This window comes from Cherax quadricarinatus, chromosome 14, assembly GCF_038502225.1.
Source record: "Cherax quadricarinatus isolate ZL_2023a chromosome 14, ASM3850222v1, whole genome shotgun sequence".
Lineage (NCBI taxonomy): Eukaryota > Metazoa > Arthropoda > Malacostraca > Decapoda > Parastacidae > Cherax > Cherax quadricarinatus.
Window position 1 is genome coordinate 7,849,530 of NC_091305.1, and position 25,793 is coordinate 7,875,322.

The 25,793-nt window shown below is 47.7% G+C and overlaps 1 protein-coding gene and 1 long non-coding RNA gene across 3 annotated transcripts in view; one reads left to right on the plus strand and one right to left on the minus strand.

Moving 5' to 3' along the window:
• LOC138852677 (uncharacterized) overlaps positions 1-10,776 on the plus strand; it is a 102,304-nt gene extending 91,528 nt beyond the window's left edge. The window contains exon 3 of one of the 2 annotated variants that reach the window (XR_011391998.1): positions 9,311-10,776. This is a non-coding gene — a long non-coding RNA (uncharacterized lncRNA). The remainder of the gene's footprint in view (positions 1-9,310) is intronic. The other variant, XR_011391999.1, reaches the window with a different exon arrangement.
• Positions 1-25,793, minus strand: part of sei (seizure) — a 668,222-nt gene that overhangs the window by 615,951 nt on the left and 26,478 nt on the right. The window lies entirely within an intron of this gene.

The following is a 25,793-nucleotide window of genomic DNA, read 5'->3' on the forward strand; positions in this document are numbered from 1 at the left end:
TGAGACCACACTGCCAACACTATACTGAGACCACACTGCCAACACTACACTGAGACCACACTGCCAACACTACACTGAGACCACACTGCCAACACTACACTGAGACCACACTGTTAACACTACACTGAGACCACACTGTTACCCCTACACTGAGACCACACTGCTAACACTACATTGAGACCACACTGCCAACACTACACTGAGACCACACTGTTAACACTACACTGAGACCACACTGCCAACACTACACTGAGACCACACTGCCAACACTACACTGAGACCACACTGCCAACACTACACTGAGACCACACTGAAAACACTACACTGAGACCACACTGCCAACACTATACTGAGACCACACTGCCAACACTACACTGAGACCACACTGCCAACACTAGACTGAGACCACACTGCCAACACTACGCTGAGACCACACTGCCAATACTACATTGAGACCACACTGCCAGCACTACACCAAGACCACACTGCCAACACTACATTGAGACCACACTGCCAACACTACACCAAGACCACACTACCAACACTACACTGAGACCACACTGTCAACACTACACTGAGACCACACTGACACTACTATACTGAGACCACACTGCCAACACTATACTGAGGCCACACTTCCAACACTACACTGAGACCACAATGCCAACACTACACTGAGACCACACTGCCAACACTACATTGAGACCACACTGTTAACACTACACTGATACCACACTGTCAACACTACACTGAGACCACACTGCCAACACTACATTGAGACCACACTGCCAACACTACACTGAGACCACACTGTTAACACTACACTGAGACCACACTGCCAACACTACACCGAGACCACACTGCCAACACTACACTGAGACCACACTTCCAACACTACACTGAGACCACACTCCCAACACTACACTGAGACCACACTGCCAACACTACACTGAGACCATACTGCCAACACTACACTGAGAGCACACTGTTAACACTACACTGAGACAACACTGCCAACACTACACTGAGACCACACTGTTAACACTACACTGAGACCACACTGTTAACACTACACTGAGACCACACTCCCAACACTACATTGAGACCACACTGCCAACACTACACTGAGACCACACTGCCAACACTACACTGAGACCACACTGCCAACACTACACTGAGACCACACTGCCAACACTACACTGAGACCACACTGCCAACACTACACTGAGACCACACTGCCAACACTATACTGAGACCACACTGCCAACATTACACTGAGACCACACTGCCAACACTATACTGAGACCACACTGCCAACACTACGCTGAGACCACACTGCCAATACTACATTGAGACCACACTGCCAACACTACATTGAGACCACACTGCCAACACTACATTGAGACCACACTGCCAACACTACACCAAGACCACACTACCAACACTACACTGAGACCACACTGCCAACACTACACTGAGACCACACTGCCAACATTACACTGAGACCACACTGCCAACACTACACGGAGACCACACTGCCAACACTACACTGAGACCACACTGCCAACACTACACTGAGACCACACTGCCAACACTACACTGAGACCACACTGCCAACACTATACTGAGACCACACTGCCAACACTACACTGAGACCACACTGCCAACACTACACTGAGACCACACTGCCAACACTACACTGAGACCACACTGCCAACACTACACTGAGACCACACTGCCAACACTACACTGAGACCACACTGCCAACACTATACTGAGACCACACTGCCAACACTACACTGAGACCACACTGCCAGCACTACACTGAGACCACACTGCCAACACTACACTGAGACCACACTGTTAACACTACACTGAGACCACACTGTTAACACTACACTGAGACCACACTGCTAACACTACATTGAGACCACACTGCCAACACTACACTGAGACCACACTGTTAACACTACACTGAGACCACACTGCCAACACTACACTGAGACCACACTGCCAACACTACACTGAGACCACACTGCCAACACTACACTGAGACCACACTGCCAACACTACACTGAGACCACACTGCCAACACTATACTGAGACCACACTGCCAACACTACACTGAGACCACACTGCCAACACTATACTGAGACCACACTGCCAAAACTACGCTGAGACCACACTGCCAATACTACATTGAGACCACACTGCCAACACTACATTGAGACCACACTGCCAACACTACATTGAGACCACACTGCCAACACTACACCAAGACCACACTACCAACACTACACTGAGACCACACTGCCAACACTACACTGAGACCACACTGCCAACATTACACTGAGACCACACTGCCAACACTACACTGAGACCACACTGCCAACACTACACTGAGACCACACTGCCAACACTACACTGAGACCACACTGCCAACTTTACACTGAGACCACACTGCCAACGCTATACTGAGACCACACTGCCAACACTACACTGAGACCACACTGCCAACACTACACTGAGACCACACTGAAAACACTACACTGAAACCACACTGCCAACACTACACTGAGACCACACTGTTAACACTACACTGAGATCACACTGCCAACACTACACTGAGACCACACTGCCAACACTACACTGAGACCACACTGCCAACACTATACTGGGACCACACTGCCAACACTACACTGAGACCACACTGCCAACACTACACTGAGACCACACTGTTAACACTACACTGAGACCACACTGCCAACACTACACTGAGACCACACTGCCAACACTACACTGAGACCACACTGCCAACACTACACTGAGACCACACTGCCAACACTACACTGAGACCACACTGCCAACACTACACTGAGACCACTCTGCCAACACTACACTGAGACCACACTGCCAACACTACACTGAGACCACACTGCCAACACTACACTGAGACTACACTGTTAACACTACACTGAGACCACACTGCCAACACTACACTGAGACCACACTGCCAACACTACACTGAGACCACACTGCCAACACTACACTGAGACCACACTGCCAACACTACACTGAGACCACACTGCCAACACTACACTGAGACCACACTGTTAACACTACACTGAGACCACACTGCCAACACTACACTGAGACCACACTGCCAACACTACACTGAGACCACACTGCCAACACTACATTGAGACCACACTGCCAACACTATACTGAGACCACACTGTTAACACTACACTGAGACCACACTGTTAACACTACACTGAGACCACACTGTCAACACTACACTGAGACCACACTGCCAACAGTACACTGAGACCACACTGACACTACTATACTGAGACCACACTGCCAACACTATACTGAGGCCACACTTCCAACACTACACTGAGACCACAATGCCAACACTACACTGAGACCACACTGCCAACACTACATTGAGACCACACTGTTAACACTACACTGATACCACACTGTCAACACTACACTGAGACCACACTGCCAACACTACATTGAGACCACACTGCCAACACTACACTGAGACCACACTGTTAACATTACACTGAGACCACAATGCCAACACTACACCGAGACAACACTGTTAACACTACACTGAGACCACACTGTTAACACTACACTGAGACCACACTGCCAACACTACATTGAGACCACACTGCCAACACTACACTGAGACCACACTGCCAACACTACACTGAGACCACACTGCCAACACTACACTGAGACCACACTGCCAACACTACACTGAGACCACACTGTTAACACTACACTGAGACAACACTGCCAACACTACACTGAGACCACACTGTTAACACTACACTGAGACCACACTGTTAACACTACACTGAGACCACACTCCCAACACTACATTGAGACCACACTGCCAACACTACACTGAAACCACACTGCCAACACTACACTGAGACCACACTGCCAACACTACACTGAGACCACACTGCCAACACTACACTGAGACCACACTGCCAACACTACACTGAGACCACACTGCCAACACTATACTGAGACCACACTGCCAACATTACACTGAGACCACACTGCCAACACTATACTGAGACCACACTGCCAACACTACGCTGAGACCACACTGCCAATACTACATTGAGACCACACTGCCAACACCACATTGAGACCACACTGCCAACACTACATTGAGACCACACTGCCAACACTACACCAAGACCACACTACCAACACTACACTGAGACCACACTGCCAACACTACACTGAGACCACACTGCCAACATTACACTGAGACCACACTGCCAACACTACACGGAGACCACACTGCCAACACTACACTGAGACCACACTGCCAACACTACACTGAGACTACACTGCCAACACTACACTGAGACCACACTGCCAACACTATACTGAGACCACACTGCCAACACTACACTGAGACCACACTGCCAACACTACACTGAGACCACACTGCCAACACTACACTGAGACCACACTGTTAACACTACACTGAGACCACACTGTTACCCCTACACTGAGACCACACTGCTAACACTACATTGAGACCACACTGCCAACACTACACTGAGACCACACTGTTAACACTACACTGAGACCACACTGCCAACACTACACTGAGACCACACTGCCAACACTACACTGAGACCACACTGCCAACACTACACTGAGACCACACTGAAAACACTACACTGAGACCACACTGCCAACACTATACTGAGACCACACTGCCAACACTACACTGAGACCACACTGCCAACACTATACTGAGACCACACTGCCAACACTACGCTGAGACCACACTGCCAATACTACATTGAGACCACACTGCCAGCACTACACCAAGACCACACTGCCAACACTACATTGAGACCACACTGCCAACACTACACCAAGACCACACTACCAACACTACACTGAGACCACACTGTCAACACTACACTGAGACCACACTGACACTACTATACTGAGACCACACTGCCAACACTATACTGAGGCCACACTTCCAACACTACACTGAGACCACAATGCCAACACTACACTGAGACCACACTGCCAACACTACATTGAGACCACACTGTTAACACTACACTGATACCACACTGTCAACACTACACTGAGACCACACTGCCAACACTACATTGAGACCACACTGCCAACACTACACTGAGACCACACTGTTAACACTACACTGAGACCACACTGCCAACACTACACCGAGACCACACTGCCAACACTACACTGAGACCACACTTCCAACACTACACTGAGACCACACTCCCAACACTACACTGAGACCACACTGCCAACACTACACTGAGACCATACTGCCAACACTACACTGAGAGCACACTGTTAACACTACACTGAGACAACACTGCCAACACTACACTGAGACCACACTGTTAACACTACACTGAGACCACACTGTTAACACTACACTGAGACCACACTCCCAACACTACATTGAGACCACACTGCCAACACTACACTGAGACCACACTGCCAACACTACACTGAGACCACACTGCCAACACTACACTGAGACCACACTGCCAACACTACACTGAGACCACACTGCCAACACTACACTGAGACCACACTGCCAACACTATACTGAGACCACACTGCCAACATTACACTGAGACCACACTGCCAACACTATACTGAGACCACACTGCCAACACTACGCTGAGACCACACTGCCAATACTACATTGAGACCACACTGCCAACACTACATTGAGACCACACTGCCAACACTACATTGAGACCACACTGCCAACACTACACCAAGACCACACTACCAACACTACACTGAGACCACACTGCCAACACTACACTGAGACCACACTGCCAACATTACACTGAGACCACACTGCCAACACTACACGGAGACCACACTGCCAACACTACACTGAGACCACACTGCCAACACTACACTGAGACCACACTGCGAACACTACACTGAGACCACACTGCCAACACTATACTGAGACCACACTGCCAACACTACACTGAGACCACACTGCCAACACTACACTGAGACCACACTGCCAACACTACACTGAGACCACACTGCCAACACTACACTGAGACCACACTGCCAACACTACACTGAGACCACACTGCCAACACTATACTGAGACCACACTGCCAACACTACACTGAGACCACACTGCCAGCACTACACTGAGACCACACTGCCAACACTACACTGAGACCACACTGTTAACACTACACTGAGACCACACTGTTAACACTACACTGAGACCACACTGCTAACACTACATTGAGACCACACTGCCAACACTACACTGAGACCACACTGTTAACACTACACTGAGACCACACTGCCAACACTACACTGAGACCACACTGCCAACACTACACTGAGACCACACTGCCAACACTACACTGAGACCACACTGCCAACACTACACTGAGACCACACTGCCAACACTATACTGAGACCACACTGCCAACACTACACTGAGACCACACTGCCAACACTATACTGAGACCACACTGCCAAAACTACGCTGAGACCACACTGCCAATACTACATTGAGACCACACTGCCAACACTACATTGAGACCACACTGCCAACACTACATTGAGACCACACTGCCAACACTACACCAAGACCACACTACCAACACTACACTGAGACCACACTGCCAACACTACACTGAGACCACACTGCCAACATTACACTGAGACCACACTGCCAACACTACACTGAGACCACACTGCCAACACTACACTGAGACCACACTGCCAACACTACACTGAGACCACACTGCCAACTTTACACTGAGACCACACTGCCAACGCTATACTGAGACCACACTGCCAACACTACACTGAGACCACACTGCCAACACTACACTGAGACCACACTGAAAACACTACACTGAAACCACACTGCCAACACTACACTGAGACCACACTGTTAACACTACACTGAGATCACACTGCCAACACTACACTGAGACCACACTGCCAACACTACACTGAGACCACACTGCCAACACTATACTGGGACCACACTGCCAACACTACACTGAGACCACACTGCCAACACTACACTGAGACCACACTGCCAACACTACAATGAGACCACACTGCCAACACTACACTGAGACCACACTGCCAACACTATACTTAGACCACACTACCAACACTACACTGAGACCACACTACCAACACTACACTGAGACCACACTACCAACACTACACTGAGACCACACTACCAACACTACACTGAGACCACACTCTTAACACTAACATCTGGCAGTCTAATGACCTTGTTACTGTCTCAGTAGATATGTTTAACCTGACACATTTTATTATGAGACACAACTGATGTTCTAGTTCCTGTCTGTACTGCTTTAATTTCTTCAAACTCATTATCTGGTTCTTTTCTGACAATATTTTTTTAAAATTCTTTTTGAGAAACTAAAAGTGTATTTGACTTTCTGTTTGTGTAATGCTTGTTCGGTTATCAACTTTATCACGCTGCTGGAGGCTTAAGTAAGAGGGAATCCGTGCAAAGTTAACTGTATTCTTTCTCTCTTAATAATTTGTGTACATCTGTGTGTAGCTTCATACACAAGTATGTTACATTCATGTCTCAGGTTATTTACAGTAAATAATGAGGAAAGAGAGTTAGTTACAACACAGGAGCCCTGCAATCACAATTAAATGAGTCCACACACACATACACACACACACACACGCACGCACACACACACACCACTGTGTGTAACACCAGCCACTAGTGTGTGGGGCTACACACTAATGGTTGCTTGGGGCGGCGCCCCCGCCAACATGGCGTCTCTTATCGTGACATTACATGACACAGGCTCGTGTCAGGGGATTTCCCCCCTAGCAACACGAACACCAACAACCACAGTCACAACAACTACATCAACAATAACCTCATCAACCACATCAACAATAACTACAACAACAACCACATCAACAACAACAACAACAAACCCAAGTTGCCCAGGATTCTGCAACTGTTGTGATTACACATCGCTGATAATCTTTTCAAGATCTATTTTTAAAGATTTTGATGATAATGTGTGAAGTTAGCGCTACTGGTCTATAGTTTTCCGCGATTGTTTTGCAATATTGGTGGTTTTTATGACTGCGGAATAACACAGGTCTCTTCCACAAAACACTGAAAGCCCTATACAGTGGTTTATTGAAATTTTTGATGACTATGGAGTTGCAGGAGCGTGGACCTATGCCAGATTGCGTAACCAAGTTGTCGGTGTACAGTACTGTATCTACCTGCTTCCTGGCCGCTTTATAAATTTTATGTTTCCAGAAGAACGACTTAGCTCCGAAAGTATGGTGACCCAAACACTGACAGCAGAAGAGCATTCACTCGTACAACAATGTCTTCGATAAAGCCAATTTGTACTGAAACTTTCTACTAGTGTGTCTTCTTCACCAAGACGAAAAAAAAAAAAGAAACGGGATTCGGGTTGGTGTTGAGCGGCTGTATTCATCTGAGGGTCGCTGGCAGGTGTCTCATCCCCAGCATGTTGACTCAGATCCTTAATTTCTTCTCCCTCAGGCTATCAGACTCTTCTACCAATTCCGACTATGTTGACTCTCATCCTTCATCCTCACGTTATCAAGACTCTTCAGGGGTAGGCTTTAGTTTTGACATACAACTTACAATGTGGCGTTTATGGGTAACTTTGCGAGTTTCTTTCGAGTGTCAGCTGTGTAATAACTACAAGAATTTCCAGGTTGAGCAAGACGATGTTCTGCCAGGTAAAGCAACAAAGTGGAAACTTCTTCCACCAGTTTCATTTCAAGACATTAGAAATCTGTATAGTGTGGATCTAATTAACAGCCACATGTTTCGTTTGGGTTTATTCACTACGACTATTTCGTGTCCAACCTTAGTTCAAACTGACTCTGTTCCTTCTTAGGAAACAAAGATTTCATTCAGACATCTTAGGTAAAAATTATATGTGACATTCTTACACGGAGAACTAATGAAGTGCAAAAAAATCATAACCTGAAATAACAGTATGAAACTACGAGACAAGAGGCGCAACACAAATCTGGATATTTTTTTCAAGAGTTGTAAATTAACAGCAAAGATTTCCATCTGAACCTGTAAATATAAACAGCACAGACTTTTAAATATTAATTTAGACAAACACTTTCTTTATATGGTGGATCTAATTAATTTAAAATTTATGGTTTAAACTACAAGAAGACTGACACTGTTTCTTGAACTTCCCAGGGCGACCAGCTGATCAGGGACTTCCCAGGGCGACCAGCTGATCACGGACTTCCCAGGGCGACCAGCTGATCACGGACTACCCAGGGCGACCAGCTGATCACGGACTTCCCAGGGCGACCAGCTGATCACGGACTTCCCAGGGCGACCAGCTGATCACGGACTTCCCAGGGCGACCAGCTGATCACGGACTTCCCAGGGCGACCAGCTGATCACGGACTACCCATGAAGTAATGATACTGGTAATAGTACAAGTGGCAGTGACAAAAATCTTAATTTTAGAAGAGTTAGTTGACACTCTGGTTCCAACATTTCTATTAAATGTCCACATATTTTTTTATCGGAGTCACTATAGTAATTACTCCTCCCACTTAATAAATTTGAGGGAGCAGCACAGAAATGCAGGATGCGGAGAGATACTGTTGAAAATGGTATAAAATACCGACAAGTTGAAGATTAAGACACTTGTGCAACAGCTGGGTATCTCCATTGATGAAACGTTTCGCCCACATAAGTAGACTTCTCCAGTCAAATACAAAGGACGCAGCAGTAATGTAATCAGTCCATCAACCTGGAGAAGAGTTCAGTTCCATGGTCTGGAACAATATGGGGAGAGAGCCATGCGCTATACTAACCTAGTCTATAACTCTAGAACAGTAGTACTACTGTAGTTAATAGTAACAAATAACAGTGATACAGGTTAAAATATCTTTTGTGATGTAAATGGTTTTGAAAAACCGACAAGTTGAAGAATGAGACACGTGTGCAACATTTGGGAATCTTTATTAAGGAGACGTTTCGCCAGCCAGTAGCTTCTTCAGTCCAACACAGAGAAGAACGGTGGAAAATGAGGAGGAGAATGAAGTAATCAGTCCCCCAGCCTGACGTCGATGTGTTCAGTCCATAAGTGTTGAGACTACTACAGCACGGTGCTCGGAGAAGTGTCTTATATACTGTAGTCACGGGAGCACTAGGAGGCGGAGTCACCGACGGGAAAACCTACCAGTGTAAGTAGGTCATGACTGTAGGTTAGGCAAGCGTAGGACTCAACTGGCTGGCGAAACGTTTCCTCAATAAAGACTCCCAATTATTGGACAAGCGTCTCAATCTTCAAAAATATCTTTTGATGGCTACCTCACCCATGTGCTCCCATGCTGCCCCGTGGCCTGGTGGCTAAAGCTCTCGCTTTACACGGCGAGCGTCTGGGTTCGATTCGCAGCGAGGGTAGAAACATTGGGCGTGTTTATTTACACCGGCTGTCTATGTTCACCCATCAGTAAAGTGGGTATCTGGGATTTAGTGAACTGGTGTGGGTCGCATCCTGGGACAAAACTGACCTAATTTGCCCGAAATGCTCTGCATAACAAGCGGCTTTCTATATAGTATTACATGTATGTCATTGATGTCAGCTAGGCCTGTATACCTTGTACATATACTTGTAGTAAATAAAATTACTATTATTATTATTATTATTATTATTACCTACCCTCATCCCTCTCACTGCCTGGGTATTAAATTTCCTCTCCTTCTCAACTCACATTCAGAGTCCTTACTCCCTATTCATGGGTACAGGCAAATTATCTCCTACCCCCCACCTTACCCTTCCTCCTCTCCTACATCTTCTCCTACTCTTCCCCTACCACCTGAGCACGGGCAGGGGCAGCAGAAGATTAAAGGAAGTAAGTAAATAGCGCAGAAATATTAAAGATTGGTTTGGGAGCATATCAGGGCGCAGGCTGGGCGAGGCAGCTGTCTGCAGTCATGTCCACAAGTTGTTTAAGACAACTGTCTGCAGTCATGTCCACAAGTTGTTTAAGACAACTGTCTGCAGTCATGTCCACAAGTTGTTGAAGACAACTGTCTGCAGTCATGTCCACAAGTTGTTGAAGACAATTGTCTGCAGTCATGTCCACAAGTTGTTAAAGACAACTGTCTGCAGTCATGTCCACAAGTTGTTAAAGACAACTGTCTGCAGTCATGTCCACAAGTTGTTAAAGACAACTGTCTGCAGTCATGTCCACAAGTTGTTAAAGACAGCTGTCTGCAGTCATGTCCACAAGTTGTTAAAGACAACTGTCTGCAGTCATGTCCACAAGCTGTTGAAGACAGTTGTCTGCAGTCATACCCACAAGGTATTAAAGACAGCTGTCTGCAGTCATACCCACAAGGTATTAAAGACAGCTGTCTGCAGTCATACCCACAAGGTATTAAAGACAGCTGTCTGCAGTCATGTCCACAAGTTGTTAAAGACAACTGTCTGCAGTCATGTCCACAAGTTGTTTAAGACAACTGTCTGCAGTCATGTCCACAAGTTGTTGAAGACAACTGTCTGCAGTCATGTCCACAAGTTGTTGAAGACAACTGTCTGCAGTCATGTCCACAAGTTGTTGAAGACAACTGTCTGCAGTCATGTCCACAAGTTGTTGAAGACAACTGTCTGCAGTCATGTCCACAAGTTGTTGAAGACAACTGTCTGCAGTCATGTCCACAAGTTGTTAAAGACAGCTGTCTGCAGTCATGTCCACAAGGTATTAAAGACAGCTGTCTGCAGTCATACCCACAAGGTATTAAAGACAGCTGTCTGCAGTCATACCCACAAGGTATTAAAGACAGCTGTCTGCAGTCATACCCACAAGGTATTAAAGACAGCTGTCTGCAGTCATACCCACAAGGTATTAAAGACAGCTGTCTGCAGTCATACCCACAAGGTATTAAAGACAGCTGTCTGCAGTCATACCCACAAGGTATTAAAGACAGCTGTCTGCAGTCATACCCACAAGGTATTAAAGACAGCTGTCTGCAGTCATACCCACAAGGTATTAAAGACAGCTGTCTGCAGTCATACCCACAAGGTATTAAAGACAGCTGTCTGCAGTCATACCCACAAGGTATTAAAGACAGCTGTCTGCAGTCATACCCACAAGGTATTAAAGACAGCTGTCTGCAGTCATACCCACAAGGTATTAAAGACAGCTGTCTGCAGTCATACCCACAAGGTATTAAAGACAGCTGTCTGCAGTCATATCCGCAGTGTCTGAATCAACCTAAGGTCACCGAGATAACATCAAGGTTACGCTAGTTAAGTGGTGGTTGTGAATCACGGTGTGAATGCTAGTTAACCTCTACAATTACGATGGATGGGAGTTAAAGGCCATTCACGGTGTGGGAGCACTTAACGACCCCACTAAGTGAAAGTCACCTAACTAGTTAAGAGTTTAAAATCCATCTACTGCACGACGGTCAGTAAGGTTGCATATCGCATGTACACCAGGAAAATAGAGCACTTTAATCATTAATTAATACAGGGAGAAAATCAAACATAAGTGTGTGTATATATATATATATATATATATATATATATATATATATATATATATATATATATATATATATATATATATATATAATATATATATATATATATATATATATATATATATATATATATATATATACATATGTCGTGCCGAATAGGCAGATCTTGCGATCTTGGCTTAAACAGCAACGTTCATCTTGCCATATAGGACAAGTGAAAATTTGTGTATGCAATAATTTCGCCAAAATCATTCTGAACCTAACGAAAAAAATATATTTCACTGTGTTTGTTTAGTATTAAATTATTGTAAACAAATCTAAAATATATTTAGTTGGGTTAGGCTAAAATAAATTGCTCTTGTTATAATAAGGTTAGGTAAGTTTTCTAAGATTCTTTTGGTGCAAAATTAAATTTTTTTACATTAACATTAATGAAAAAAAATATATCTTTAAACGTATAAAAGAAAATTTTAGAAAGGACTTAATTTTAAATGAGTTCTTGCTAATTGACCAGTTTTACATATTCGGCACGACATATATATATATAGATGGTTATATGTACCCTTTACGGCGATACAGCTGTAGTGTTGCAGTTGCTGGTTATTTTATGATGCAATATTAAATATTGACTATGTTTTACAAAAGGCTAAATACTGGCCAGCTTGTTCGTCTTCCGTAATGTTGAAAAATATTAATCACTATGTTTTGTTCATTGTTACTCAGGTCACCCAACACTGTAACTGAGGTACACACACACACACACACACACACACACACACACACACACACACACACACACACACACACACACACACACACACAGTATTTACAGTGGAACCCAGTAGGACTCCAGGAAATCAGAACAGGGGGGCACACCCGCAAGTGCTGGATGAGGTACATATAACCAAGGAGGAGGTGAAGAAGCTGCTATGCGAACTTGACACCTCAAAGGCGGTGGGACCAGACAACATCTCTCCATGGGTCCTTAAAGAGGGAGCAGAGATATTGTGTGAGCCATTAACAAAGATCTTCAACACATCACTTGAAACTGGGCAACTCCCTGAGGTATGGAAAATGGCAAATGTAGTCCCAATTTTTAAAAAGGGAGACAGACATGAGGCACTAAACTACAGACCTGTATCACTAACGTGTATAGTATGCAAGGTCATGGAGAAGATCATCAGGAGGAGAGTGGTGGGGCACCTGGAAAGAAACAAGTGTATAATTGACAACCAGCACGGTTTCAGGGAAGGAAAATCCTGTGTCACAAACCTACTAGAGTTTTATCACAAGGTGACAGAAGTAAGACAAGAGAGAGAGGGGTGGATCGACTGCATATTTTTGGACTGCAAGAAGGCCTTCGACACAGTTCCTCACAAGAGGTTACTGCAAAAGCTAGAGGATCAGGCACACATAACAGGAAAGGCACTGCAATGAATCAGAGAATACCTGTCAGGGAGGCAACAACGAGTCATGGTACGCGACGAGGTGTCAGAGTGGGCGCCTGTGACAAGCGGGGTTCCACAGGGGTCAGTCCTAGGACCTGTGCTGTTCTTGGTATATGTGAACGACATAACTGAAGGGATAGACTCAGAAGTGTCCTTGTTTGCAGATGATGCGATGTTAATGAGAAGAATCAAATCGGATGAGGATCAGGCAGGACTACAAAGAGACCTGGACAGGCTACAAGCCTGGTCCAGCAACTGGCTCCTTGAATTTAACCCTGCCAAATGCAAAGTCATGAAGATTGGGGAAGGGCAAAGAAGACCGCAGACACAATATAGTTTAGATGGCCAAAGACTGCAAACCTCACTCAAGGAAAAAGACCTGGGGGTGAGTATAACACCGAATATATCTCCTGAGGCGCACATCAATCAGATAACTGCTGCAGCATACGGGCGCCTGGCAAACCTACGGATAGCGTTCCGATACCTCAGTAAGGATTCGTTTAAGACTCTGTATACCATTTATGTCAGGCCCATACTGGAGTATGCAGCACCAGTTTGGAATCCACACCTAGTCAAGCACGTCAAGAAATTAGAAAAAGTGCAAAGGTTTGCAACAAGACTAGTCCCAGAGCTACGGGGATTGTCCTACGAAGAAAGGTTGAGGGAAATCGGCCTGACAACACTGGAGGACAGGAGGGTCAGGGGAGACACGATAACGACATATAAAATACTGCGCGGAATAGACAAGGTGGACAAAGACGGGATGTTCCAGAGAAGGGACACAGACACAAGAGGTCACAATTGGAAGTTGAAGACTCAGATGAATCAAAGGGATGTTAGGAAGTATTTCTTCAGTCATAGAGTAGTCAGGCCGTGGAATAGCCTAGAAAGTGACGTAGTGGAGGCGGGAACCATACATAGTTTTAAGGCGAGGTATGATAGAGCTCATGGAGCAGGGAGAGAGAGGACCTAGTAGCAATCAGCGAAGAGGCGGGGCCAGGAGCTGTGAATCGACCCCTGCAACCACAAATAGGTGAGTACACACACACACACACACACACAACTCTCAGCCTACAGAAAGATCTGATAATCTAGTGGTCATTTAACCTGGTTTTTAATGTTGACGGGGTTATGAGTCTTTTTTAATAGTGGCAGCTGAGGCCAGAGTATCAGTGATGTGTGTTAGTGTGTTAGTGTGTGTGTGTGTGTGTGTGTGTGTGTGTGTGTGTGTGTGTGTGTGTGTGTGTGTGTGTGTGTGTGTGTGTGTGAGCGTCATCCTCCCCTCCCCCCCACACACACACAAAGCTTGGATACAGCGTAGTAATAAGCTAAATGGTCAGCATCAACACTATCATGAGAGACACTGTGTTGTCAGTTTGTGGTAATAAAGTCCTCGTGTGTTGTTACACTCAACACTGCTGCCTGTGTTTCATACTGTCTCACTACCAGGAGAGTACCACGCCTGTGTGTCTGTCTGTTTGTGTATTACACACACACACACACACAGGGGCCAGGAGCTGTGACTCGACCCCTGCAACCACAAATAGGTGAGTACACACACACACACACACACAGTGTCGGCATAACACCGACACTCTTCGTACGGTATGGTATTTTCTTCGTGCCTGTCATAAATACCGTCCTTTAATTTCGTGCATTACAATAAGGCTAAGTTATTGTTCCTTAATTTCGCATATTTTCGGTACGTTTAATGAAATGTATTTTCAATACCTGAGTCTAATTAAATAATTATACCTTATTAGGATTTAGTAGACAACAAAACACTAGGCAGTGAGGCTCTCGTTAACACAGCTCTTGTTTAGTCACAACTAACCCATGACGGCGCCGGAACAGGGACTCAACCCCTCAAACTTTAGCAAGACCTCAACAATCCACAGGTGTGACCAAGCAACTGGCTTCTCGAGTTCAACCCCCACAAATGAAAGGCTATGCACTCCACACATGACTCCCGAAGAAACCACCGTCACACAGATCAGTGACAGATAATATAAATTACATAATATATATCTCGAAGTGAACGTAATTAAGACTATGGAGTTCTGGGTAGCAGTAATCTAAAGACAAAAATATATAAGTGTTTGCAATAAGGTTAGTAGAATTCCTGGGTTTCATATCAAGAAGTATTAATAACAGAAGTCATTTATCACTGGCTATGCTGCCCGGTTCTGGTCTCCATATTAAAGAATGAACATAAATGTGCCAGTAAATAAAGAGAAAACGATGCCGTAGTTGACCTCGTGTATGACAGACTTACCTAAGACGACAGAGTCAAGGAAGTGAACCTGTATTCTCTGGAAAGACGTAGAATTAAGGAAGATATGACTTAAGTAACTGAAAAGGAGGTAAAAATAACGTGATGAAAATATGCAACCAAGATATGACTGGCATTAATGAATGAAAGTTGAACAAATTAAGATTTAGTAAAGTTATTAGGAGAGCTCTGCCAGTAGGCCTACGCGGTAGGTTTCGTCAGTCGAATATCGAAAATGGATTGAATTTGACTAAGAAGCCCACTGCGTAGGGTAAGCGCTTCAATAATGAAGATACCCAGCTGTTGAACATGTGCCTTACTCATCACACTACTACAATGCTTCTCCAGTCTTAGTTTAGTTTTTAGCCGGAGGCGAGAGCAGACGGGACACAAAGCGCAACATGAGCTGAGAGAAATTGTAAGTATCAGGATGAAGAGGACCTGGTAGTTATAAAACCTAACATATTGCCAGAAACTCACACAACATCAGTGCCACAAGCCAGATTAGCTAACCTCAGAACAGAGTTCAGGAAGTTGAATACAGAATTCTTCAAAACCTCACACAGGATATAGGTTATGCCAGTAACTGAGTCCGCAGCACCAGCATGGAGCACACATGATAGATCGTGCGAAGCAATTTGAAAATATCCAGTTTTGTTGCTAGACTAGTAAGAGAACTGAGAGGAATCCTAAGAGGAACTGATTAGAGCAGATAAGGGCAGACCGACTGAATTAGGAGGACCAGAATCATGAGAACACAGGTGGAAGCTGGAGAGAGAGAGAAAGAGAGAGAGAGAGAGAATTCATTTTAAGCTTGTCAATAAAGTTAGGAATCCTTAACCTGTAAATAGCTTGTCAATAAAGCTAGGGATCCTTAACCATGTCAAACCCTGTGTAAAAAAAAAAAAAAGTCTCAAGCAGTCAGGTTGAAAAGTGAAATAACTCAACACATCTTCAACAGTAGATATAATAAGGCCAGAAATCAGAGATACTAATCAAAGTATTCTAGGAGGAGGGGCCAGGAGCTGAGACATGCACCCCCACACACACGGATCAGGGAAAATCTGACAGGATGGAAACAACGAGTGATCATACGTGATGAGGTGTCATAGTGGGTGGCTGTGTCAAGTGGGGTTCCACAAGGGTGAGTCCTGGGTCCGGTACTATTTTTTGTATATGTGAATGATATGATGGGAGGATTAGTTAAGATCTGGACAGGCTGCAAGCCTAGTCCGACAAATGACTCCTGGAGTTTACCCCAAGTGCAAAGTCATGAAGCTTGGGGAATGAAAAAGAACACCGTAGACGGAGTACAGGCTAGAGAATCAAATGCTGCAACCCTCACTTACGGAAAAGGATCCTGGGGTGAGCATCATAACGAGCACGTCCCCTTAAGCGCACATCAACCAAATAACTGCTGCAGCATATGGACGCCTGGCAAACCTGAGAATAGCGTTCCGACATCTAAGTAAGGAGTTATTCACGGCACTGTACACCGTGTACGTCAGGCCCATGTTGGATTATGCAGCACCAGTATCGAACCCATACCTGGTCGAACACGTCAAGAAATTGGAGAAAGTGCAAAGGTTTGCAACAGGATTAGTTCCGGAGCTAAGGGGTATGTCTTATGAGGAGAGATTAAGAGAACTTAACCTGAAGACCCTAGAGGATAGGAGGGGTCACATGATAACGACGTGTAAAATACTAAGTGGAATAGACAAGGTGGATAGGGACAGAATGTTGCAGAGATGGGACACACGACCAAGGGACACAGCCAGAAGTTGTGTCCCCTTGTTCCTGTGTCCTGTGTTCAAGTTTGTATGTCGTAGGGATGTTAAGAAGTATTTCTATAGCCTTAGAGTTGTCAGGAAGTGGAACAATCTGGAGAGTGATGTAGTAGAAACAAATTCCATACACAGGTTTAAGAAGTGGTATAAGACTCTTGGAGCAAGGAGAGAGTGACCTAGAAACGACTAGCGAAGACGCGGAGCCAGGAGCCGTGACTCGAGCCTGCAACCACATACAGGTGAGTACACACACACACACACACACACACACACACACACACACACACACACACGCTATAAGTCGACCCTGCAACCACTCTCTGGTAAGTACACACACACACACCCATGGATCAATATGGAGTGGTTTAGAGAGTATGACTAGGGCGGCGCACATGCTGTACTCACACGTACTATTTACTCACCTAGTGCTCACGTAGTCTGTTTGCACTCACCTAGTTATTCCCACCTAGTTTTGCGTGTGGGGTTAAGCTCAACTCTTGGGCCCCGCCAGTAACAATACACTGTGTGGGGTTGTTAGTTCTTCCCTGTAGGTAGGTAGACAATGACTCACACGTACTATGCAGTATGTATTAAGGTAGCCTCCCCTACCCCCTCTCCTGAGTACTCATCTATATGTACTCACCTATTTGTCGCTGCAGGAGTCGAGTAACAGCTCCCGGCCCCGCCTCTGCTGGTCGCTACTAGATCCACTCTCTGGTCCAAGAACTTTATCATATCTCTTCTTAAAGCTTTGTATGGATCTTGCCCCCACTGTTTCACTCCTCAGATTGTTCCACTTCCTTACAACTCTAAACCTGAAGAAATATTTCGTAACATCCCTGTGACTCATCTGAGTTTTCGACTTCCACTTGTGTCTCCTTGTTGTTGTGTTCCATCTCTGAAATATTCTAACCCTGTCCACCTTGTCAATTGCTCTCGGTATTTTATGCGTCGTTATCATGCCCTCCCTATCCCTCCTGTCCTCAAGTGTCTTCAGGTTGAGTTCTTTTAACTTCTCACTGAACATACCCCATAGCTCTGGGACTTGTTTTGTTGCAAATTTTTGCACTTTCTCTAATTTCTTGACGTGTTTGAACAGGTGTGGGTTCCATACTGGTCATACATACTCCAATATGGGCCTGATATCCACGGTGCACAGAGTCTTGAACGATTCCTTAATGAGGTGTCGGAACGCTATTCTTAGGCTTACCAGGCGCCCATTTACTGGTGTGCGTCTCTCGGTATGATATTCACCCTAAGATACTTTTCCTTGAGTGAGATTAGCAATCTTTGACCCTCTGCGGTCTTCTTTGTCCTTCTCCAAGCTTCATAAATTTGCACTTGTTGGGGCCAGGAGCCAGCTGCTGGACCAGGCTTGCAACCTATCCAGATCCCTTTGAAGTCTTTCCCGATCCTCGTCTGCTTGTATTCTCATTAGTTTCAAGTCGGCTGCGAACAAAGACACCTCTGTATCCATCAATTCCGTCCTGTCATTCACGTATACAAGAAACAGCACTGGCCCCTAGATTGACCCTTGTGGAACCCCACTCCATAAATGTGGCCACTCTCACACCTCGTCGCATACCAACACTCGTTGCTTCCTTCCTTCCTTCCTGTGAGGTATTCCTTTCCTGCTATTACTGCTTGCTCCTTTAGCTTTTGCACCAGACTCTTGTGTGATACTGTGTTGGAAGCCTTCTTACAGTCCAAGAAAATACAGTCTACCCATCCCTCTCTCTCTTGTCTTACTTCTGTTACCTTGTCGTAAAACTCCAGTAGGTTTGTGACAAAGGATTTACCATCCCTGAAACCGTGCTGGTTATAATATATGAGCCTGTTACTTTCTAAGTGCTCCACCACTCCTATCCTGATAATCTCCTTCATGAGTCTACATACTGTACACGTCAGTGACACTGGCCTGTAGTTTAATGCTGCCTGTATCCCCTTTCTTAAAAATTGGAACAACATTTGCTGTCTTCCACATCTCTGGCACTTGCCCAGTTTCGACAGATTTCTTGAAAATTTTTGTTAGTGGTACACACAGTTCCTCACCTCTCTCAGGGCACATCGAGAGATGTAATCTGGACCCACCGCCTTTGAGACACTTGGTTCACCTAGCAGTTTCTTCTGTACGTAGCGTGTCCAGCACTTGCTGGTACACTCTACCACCTCGGTTTGTTGAAAAACTTTTGAGTCTCAACTGAGAATACCTCCCTAAATAATTTTGAAAATAATACGAACATTGCTTTAGAATTATACAAATTGGATTTATTTAAAATTAATAAAATTTTGCAAGAATTTAAGATACATTAGACAAGTTAAAAATTTAAAGCCTAGATAGAATATAAGCTGTGTTTAACAGATTCTTGACTACCTACCTACAACATAGCCCAGGAGGCGGGGCCACGAGCCTCACTCTACGAAGAGGCGGATCGACCCACCCAAAGCTAACTTAGGTCAGTACACACATTTAAAAAGGGCAGAATTTTAATGATCAGGATAAAAGGATTGAAGAGTGAAGTTGTGATGGTGTAGTGTGTGTCATACCCAGGCTACCTGCAACCCACTCAACCCAGGCTACCTGCAACCCACTCAACCCAGGCTACCTGCAACCCACTCAACCCAGGCTACCTGCAACCCACTCAACCCAGGCTACCTGCAACCCACTCAACCCAGGCTACCTGCAACCCACTCAACCCAGGCTACCTGCAACCCACTCAACCCAGGCTACCTGCAACCCACTCAACCCAGGCTACCTGCAACCCACTCAACCCAGGCTACCCGCTACCCACTCAACCCACGCTACCCGCTACCCACTCAACCCAGGACACCCACTACCCACTCAACCCAGGCTACCCGCTACCCACTCAACCCAGGCTACCCGCTACCCACTCAACCCACGCTACCCGCTACCCACTCAACCCACGCTACCCGCTACCCACTCAACCCAGGACACCCACTACCCACTCAACCCAGGCTACCCACTCAACCCAGGCTACCCGCTACCCACTCAACCCAGGCTACCCGCTACCCACTCAACCCAGGCTACCCGCTACCCACTCAACCCAGGCTACCCGCTACCCACTCAACCCAAGCTGCCCACTCAACCCAGCTTACCCGCTACCCACTCAACCCAGGCTACCCGCTACTCACTTAACCCACTCAACCCAGGCTACCCGCTACCCACTCAACCCAGGCTACTCGCTACCTACTCAACCCAGGCTACCCACTCAACCCAGGCTACCTACTCAACCCAGGCTACCTGCAACCCACTCAACCCAGGACACCCACTACCCACTCAACCCAGGCTACCCACTCAACCCAGGCTACCCACTCAACCCAGGCTACCCGTTACCTACTCAACCCAGGCTACCCGCTACCCACTCAACCCAGGCTACCCACTCAACCCAGGCTACCCGCTACCCACTCAACCCAGGCTACCCACTCAACCCAGCCTACCCGCTACCCACTCAATCCAGGCTACCCGCTACTCACTTAACCCAATCAACCCAGGCTACCCGCTACCCACTCAACCCAGGCTACCCGCTACCTACTCAACCCCGGCTACCCACTCAACCCAGGCTACCCGCTACCCACTCAACCCAGGCTACCCGCTATCCACTCAACCCACTCAACCCAGGCTACCCGCTAACCACTCAACCCAGGCTACCCGCTACCCACTCAACCCAGGCTACCCGCTACTCACTCAACACAGGCTACCTGCAACCCACTCAACCCAGGCTACCCGCTACCCACTCAAACCAGGCTACCCGCTACCCACTCAACCCAGGCTACCCGCTACCCACTCAACCCAGGCTACCCGCTACCCACTCAACCCAGGCTACCCGCTACCCACTCAACCCAGGCTACCCTCAACCCACTCAACCCAGGCTACCCGCAACCCACTCAACCCAGGCTACCTGCAACCCACTCAACCCAGGCTACCTGCAACCCACTCAACCCAGGTTACCCGCTACCCACTCAACCCACGCTACCTGCACCCCACTCAACCCAGGCTACCCGCTACCCACTCAACCCAGGCTACCCGCTACCCACTCAACCTACGCTACCTGCAACTTACTCAACCCAGGCTACCCGCTACCCACTCAACCCAGGCTACGTGCAACCCACTCAACCCACGCTACCTGCAACCCACTCAACCCAAGCTACCTGCAACCCACGCTACCTGCAACCCACTCAACCCATGCTACCCGCTACCCACTCAACCCACGCAACCTGCAACCCACTCAACCCAGGCTATCCGCTCCCAACTCAACCCAGGCTACCTGCAACCCACTCAACCCACGCTACCTGCAACCCACTCAACCCACGCTACCTGCAACCCACTCAACCCAGGCTACCCACTCAACCCAGGCTACCCACTACCCACTCAACCCAGGCTGCCCACTCAACCCAGGCTGCCCACTCAACCCAGCCTACCCGCTACCCATTCAACCCAGGCTACCCGCTACCCACTCAACCCAGGCTACCCGCTACCCACTCAACCCAGGCTACCCGCTACCTACTCAACCCAGGCTACCCACTCAACCCAGGCTACCCGCTACCCACTCAACCCAGGCTACCCACTACCCACTCAACCCAGGCTGCCCACTCAACCCAGGCTGCCCACTCAACCCAGCCTACCCGCTACCCACTCAACCCAGGCTACCCGCTACCCACTCAACCCAGGCTACCCGCTACCCACTCAACCCAGGCTACCCGCTACCTACTCAACCCAGGCTACCCACTCAACCCAGGCTACCCGCTACCCACTCAACCCAGGCTACCCGCTACCCACTCAACCCAGGCTACCCGCTACCCACTCAACCCAGGCTACCCGCTACCCACTCAACCCAGGCTAACAGCTACCCACTCAACCCAGGCTACCCACTACCCACTCAACCCAGGCTACCCGCTACCCACTCAACCCAGGCTACCCGCTACCCACTCAACCCAGGCTACCCGCTACCCACTCAAACCAGGCTACCCGCTACCCACTCAATCAAGGCTACCCGCTACCCACTCAACCCAGGCTACTTGCAACCCAGTCAACCCAGACTACCCGCTACCCACTCAACCCAGGCTACCCGCTACCCACTCAACCCAGGCTACCCGCTACCCACTCAACCCAGGCTACCCGCTACCCACTCAACCCAGGCTACCCTCAACCCACTCAACCCAGGCTACCCGCAACCCACTCAACCCAGGCTACCTGCAACCCACTCAACCCAGGCTACCCGCTACCCACTCAACCCACGCTACCTGCACCCCACTCAACCCAGGCTACCCGCTACCCACTCAACCCACACTACCCGCTACCCACTCAACCCACGCTACCTGCAACCCACTCAACCCAGGCTACCCGCTACCCACTCAACCCAGGCTACCTGCAACCCACTCAACCCACGCTACCTGCAACCCACGCTACCTGCAACCCACTCAACTCATGCTACCCGCTACCCACTCAACCCACGCTACCTGCAACCCACTCAACCCAGGCTACCCGCTCCCAACTCAACCCACGCTACCTGCAACCCACTCAACCCAGGCTACCCGCTACCCACTCAACGCACTCAACCGACGCTACCTGCAACCCACTACGCCCACATTACCTGCAACCCACTCAACCCACGCTATCTGCAACCCACTCAACCCACGCTAACTGCAACCCACTCAACCCACGCTACCCGCTACCCACTCAACCCACGCTACCTGCAACCCACTCAACCCAGGCTACCTGCAACCCACTCAACCCAAGCTACCTGCAACCCACTCAACCCATGCTACCCGCTACCCACTCAACCCACGCTACCTGCAACCCACTCAACCCAGGCTACCCGCTCCCAACTCAACCCACGCTACCTGCAACCCACTCAACCCACGCTACCTGCAACCCACTCAACCCAGGCTACCCGCTACCCACTCAACGCACTCAACCGACGCTACCTGCAACCCACTCAGCCCACATTACCTGCAACCCACTCAACCCACGCTATCTGCAACCCACTAAACCCACGCTACCTGCAAACCACTCAATCCAGGCTACCTGCAACCCACGCTACCTGCAACCCACTCAAACCAGGCTACATGCAACCCACGCTACCTCCAACCCACACAACCCAGGCTACCTGCGACCCACTCAACCCAGGCTACCTGCAACCCACTCAAACCAGGCTACCTGCAACGCAGGCTACCTCCAACCCACTCAACCCAGGCTACCTGCGACCCACTCAACCCAGGCTACCTGCAACCCACTCAACCCAGGCTACCTGCAACCCACTCAACCCAGACTACCTGCAGCCCATTCAACCCAGGCTACCTGCAACCCACGCTACCTTCAACCCACGCTACCTGCAACCCACTTAACCCACGCTACCTGCAACCCACTCAACCCACGCTACCTGCAACCCACGCTACCTGCAACCCACGCTACCTTGTGAGACCTCTACCCACTCTACCGGAGGTATCCCAGCGAGTGAGCACGTCTCCTGTATATCCCAGTGCTTAACAAAATAGGGAATAGCATATGAAGGTACAAATAAAAATGGGAACTATGGCTATAGTTTACTTAATAACATAAAAGGGCTAGAATACAACATATCCTGATGGAAATTTACACAATATAACAATTGACCTATGAGACTTATTACCAGGGGAAGGATAGATGTTATCAGTAACACGGACTAGTACTCACTCTTAATTCACCGACCAGCTGACCCGAGATTCCCAATGCGTGGTCCACTACACACGCGGCTGTCCAGAGCTCTCGCTCGACGGACCTGTCACCAACAACCTCTTTGCCCCGCTGTTCCCTGGGCTTATATCGTAGTCAAAGTACCCCCTCCCCAATGGTGTATGTACCACGTGTTACGACCTGACGCCGAGGTCTGACGCTGTTAAGAACAAAAGACCTCAGACGTGGGCGTGACTACCCGACATTTGCTAAGGCAGGTGTGACCATATAATTAGGTCTCCCTAGAGACCTCACAAGCCCATCTGAACTGCATCACAACCTGCAACCCACTCAACCCAGGCTAGCTGCAACCCAGTCAACCCAGGCTACCTGCAACCCAAGCTACCTGCAACCCACACTACCTGCAACCCACTCAACCTAGGCTACCTGTAACCCACTCAACCCAGGCTACCTGCAACCCACTCAACCCACGCTACCTGCAACCCACTCAACCCACGCTACCTGCAACCCACTCAACCCATGCTACCTGCAACCCACTCAACCCACGCTACCTGCAATCCACTCTGCCCACGCTACCTGCAACCTCCCTCATTACTACAAGGCATTTCTTCTCCTCCTCCCTCCTTTATTCCCCTCTCCCTCTCACTCACTCTCCTCCTCACCTCTCCTTACCTCACTCCGTTTCTCTCTCTCTCTCGCTCCCAACACTCACTCAAACAGTGTGGGCAGACAACCAATGGAGTTTCTTGTTTCTTACTAGTTGTAAGCTGTTGTGACCTGATGTAGGTAACAGCTCTTAGCGTGTCAATAAAGTTAGGGATCCTTAACCTTGTCAAACCCAGTGTAAAAAAAAAAACGAGAGAGAGAGAGAGAGAGAGAGAGAGAGAGAGAGAGAGAGAGAGAGAGAGAGAGAGAGAGAGAGAGAGAGAGAGAGAGAGAGAGAGAGAGAGAGAGAGAGACAGACAGACAG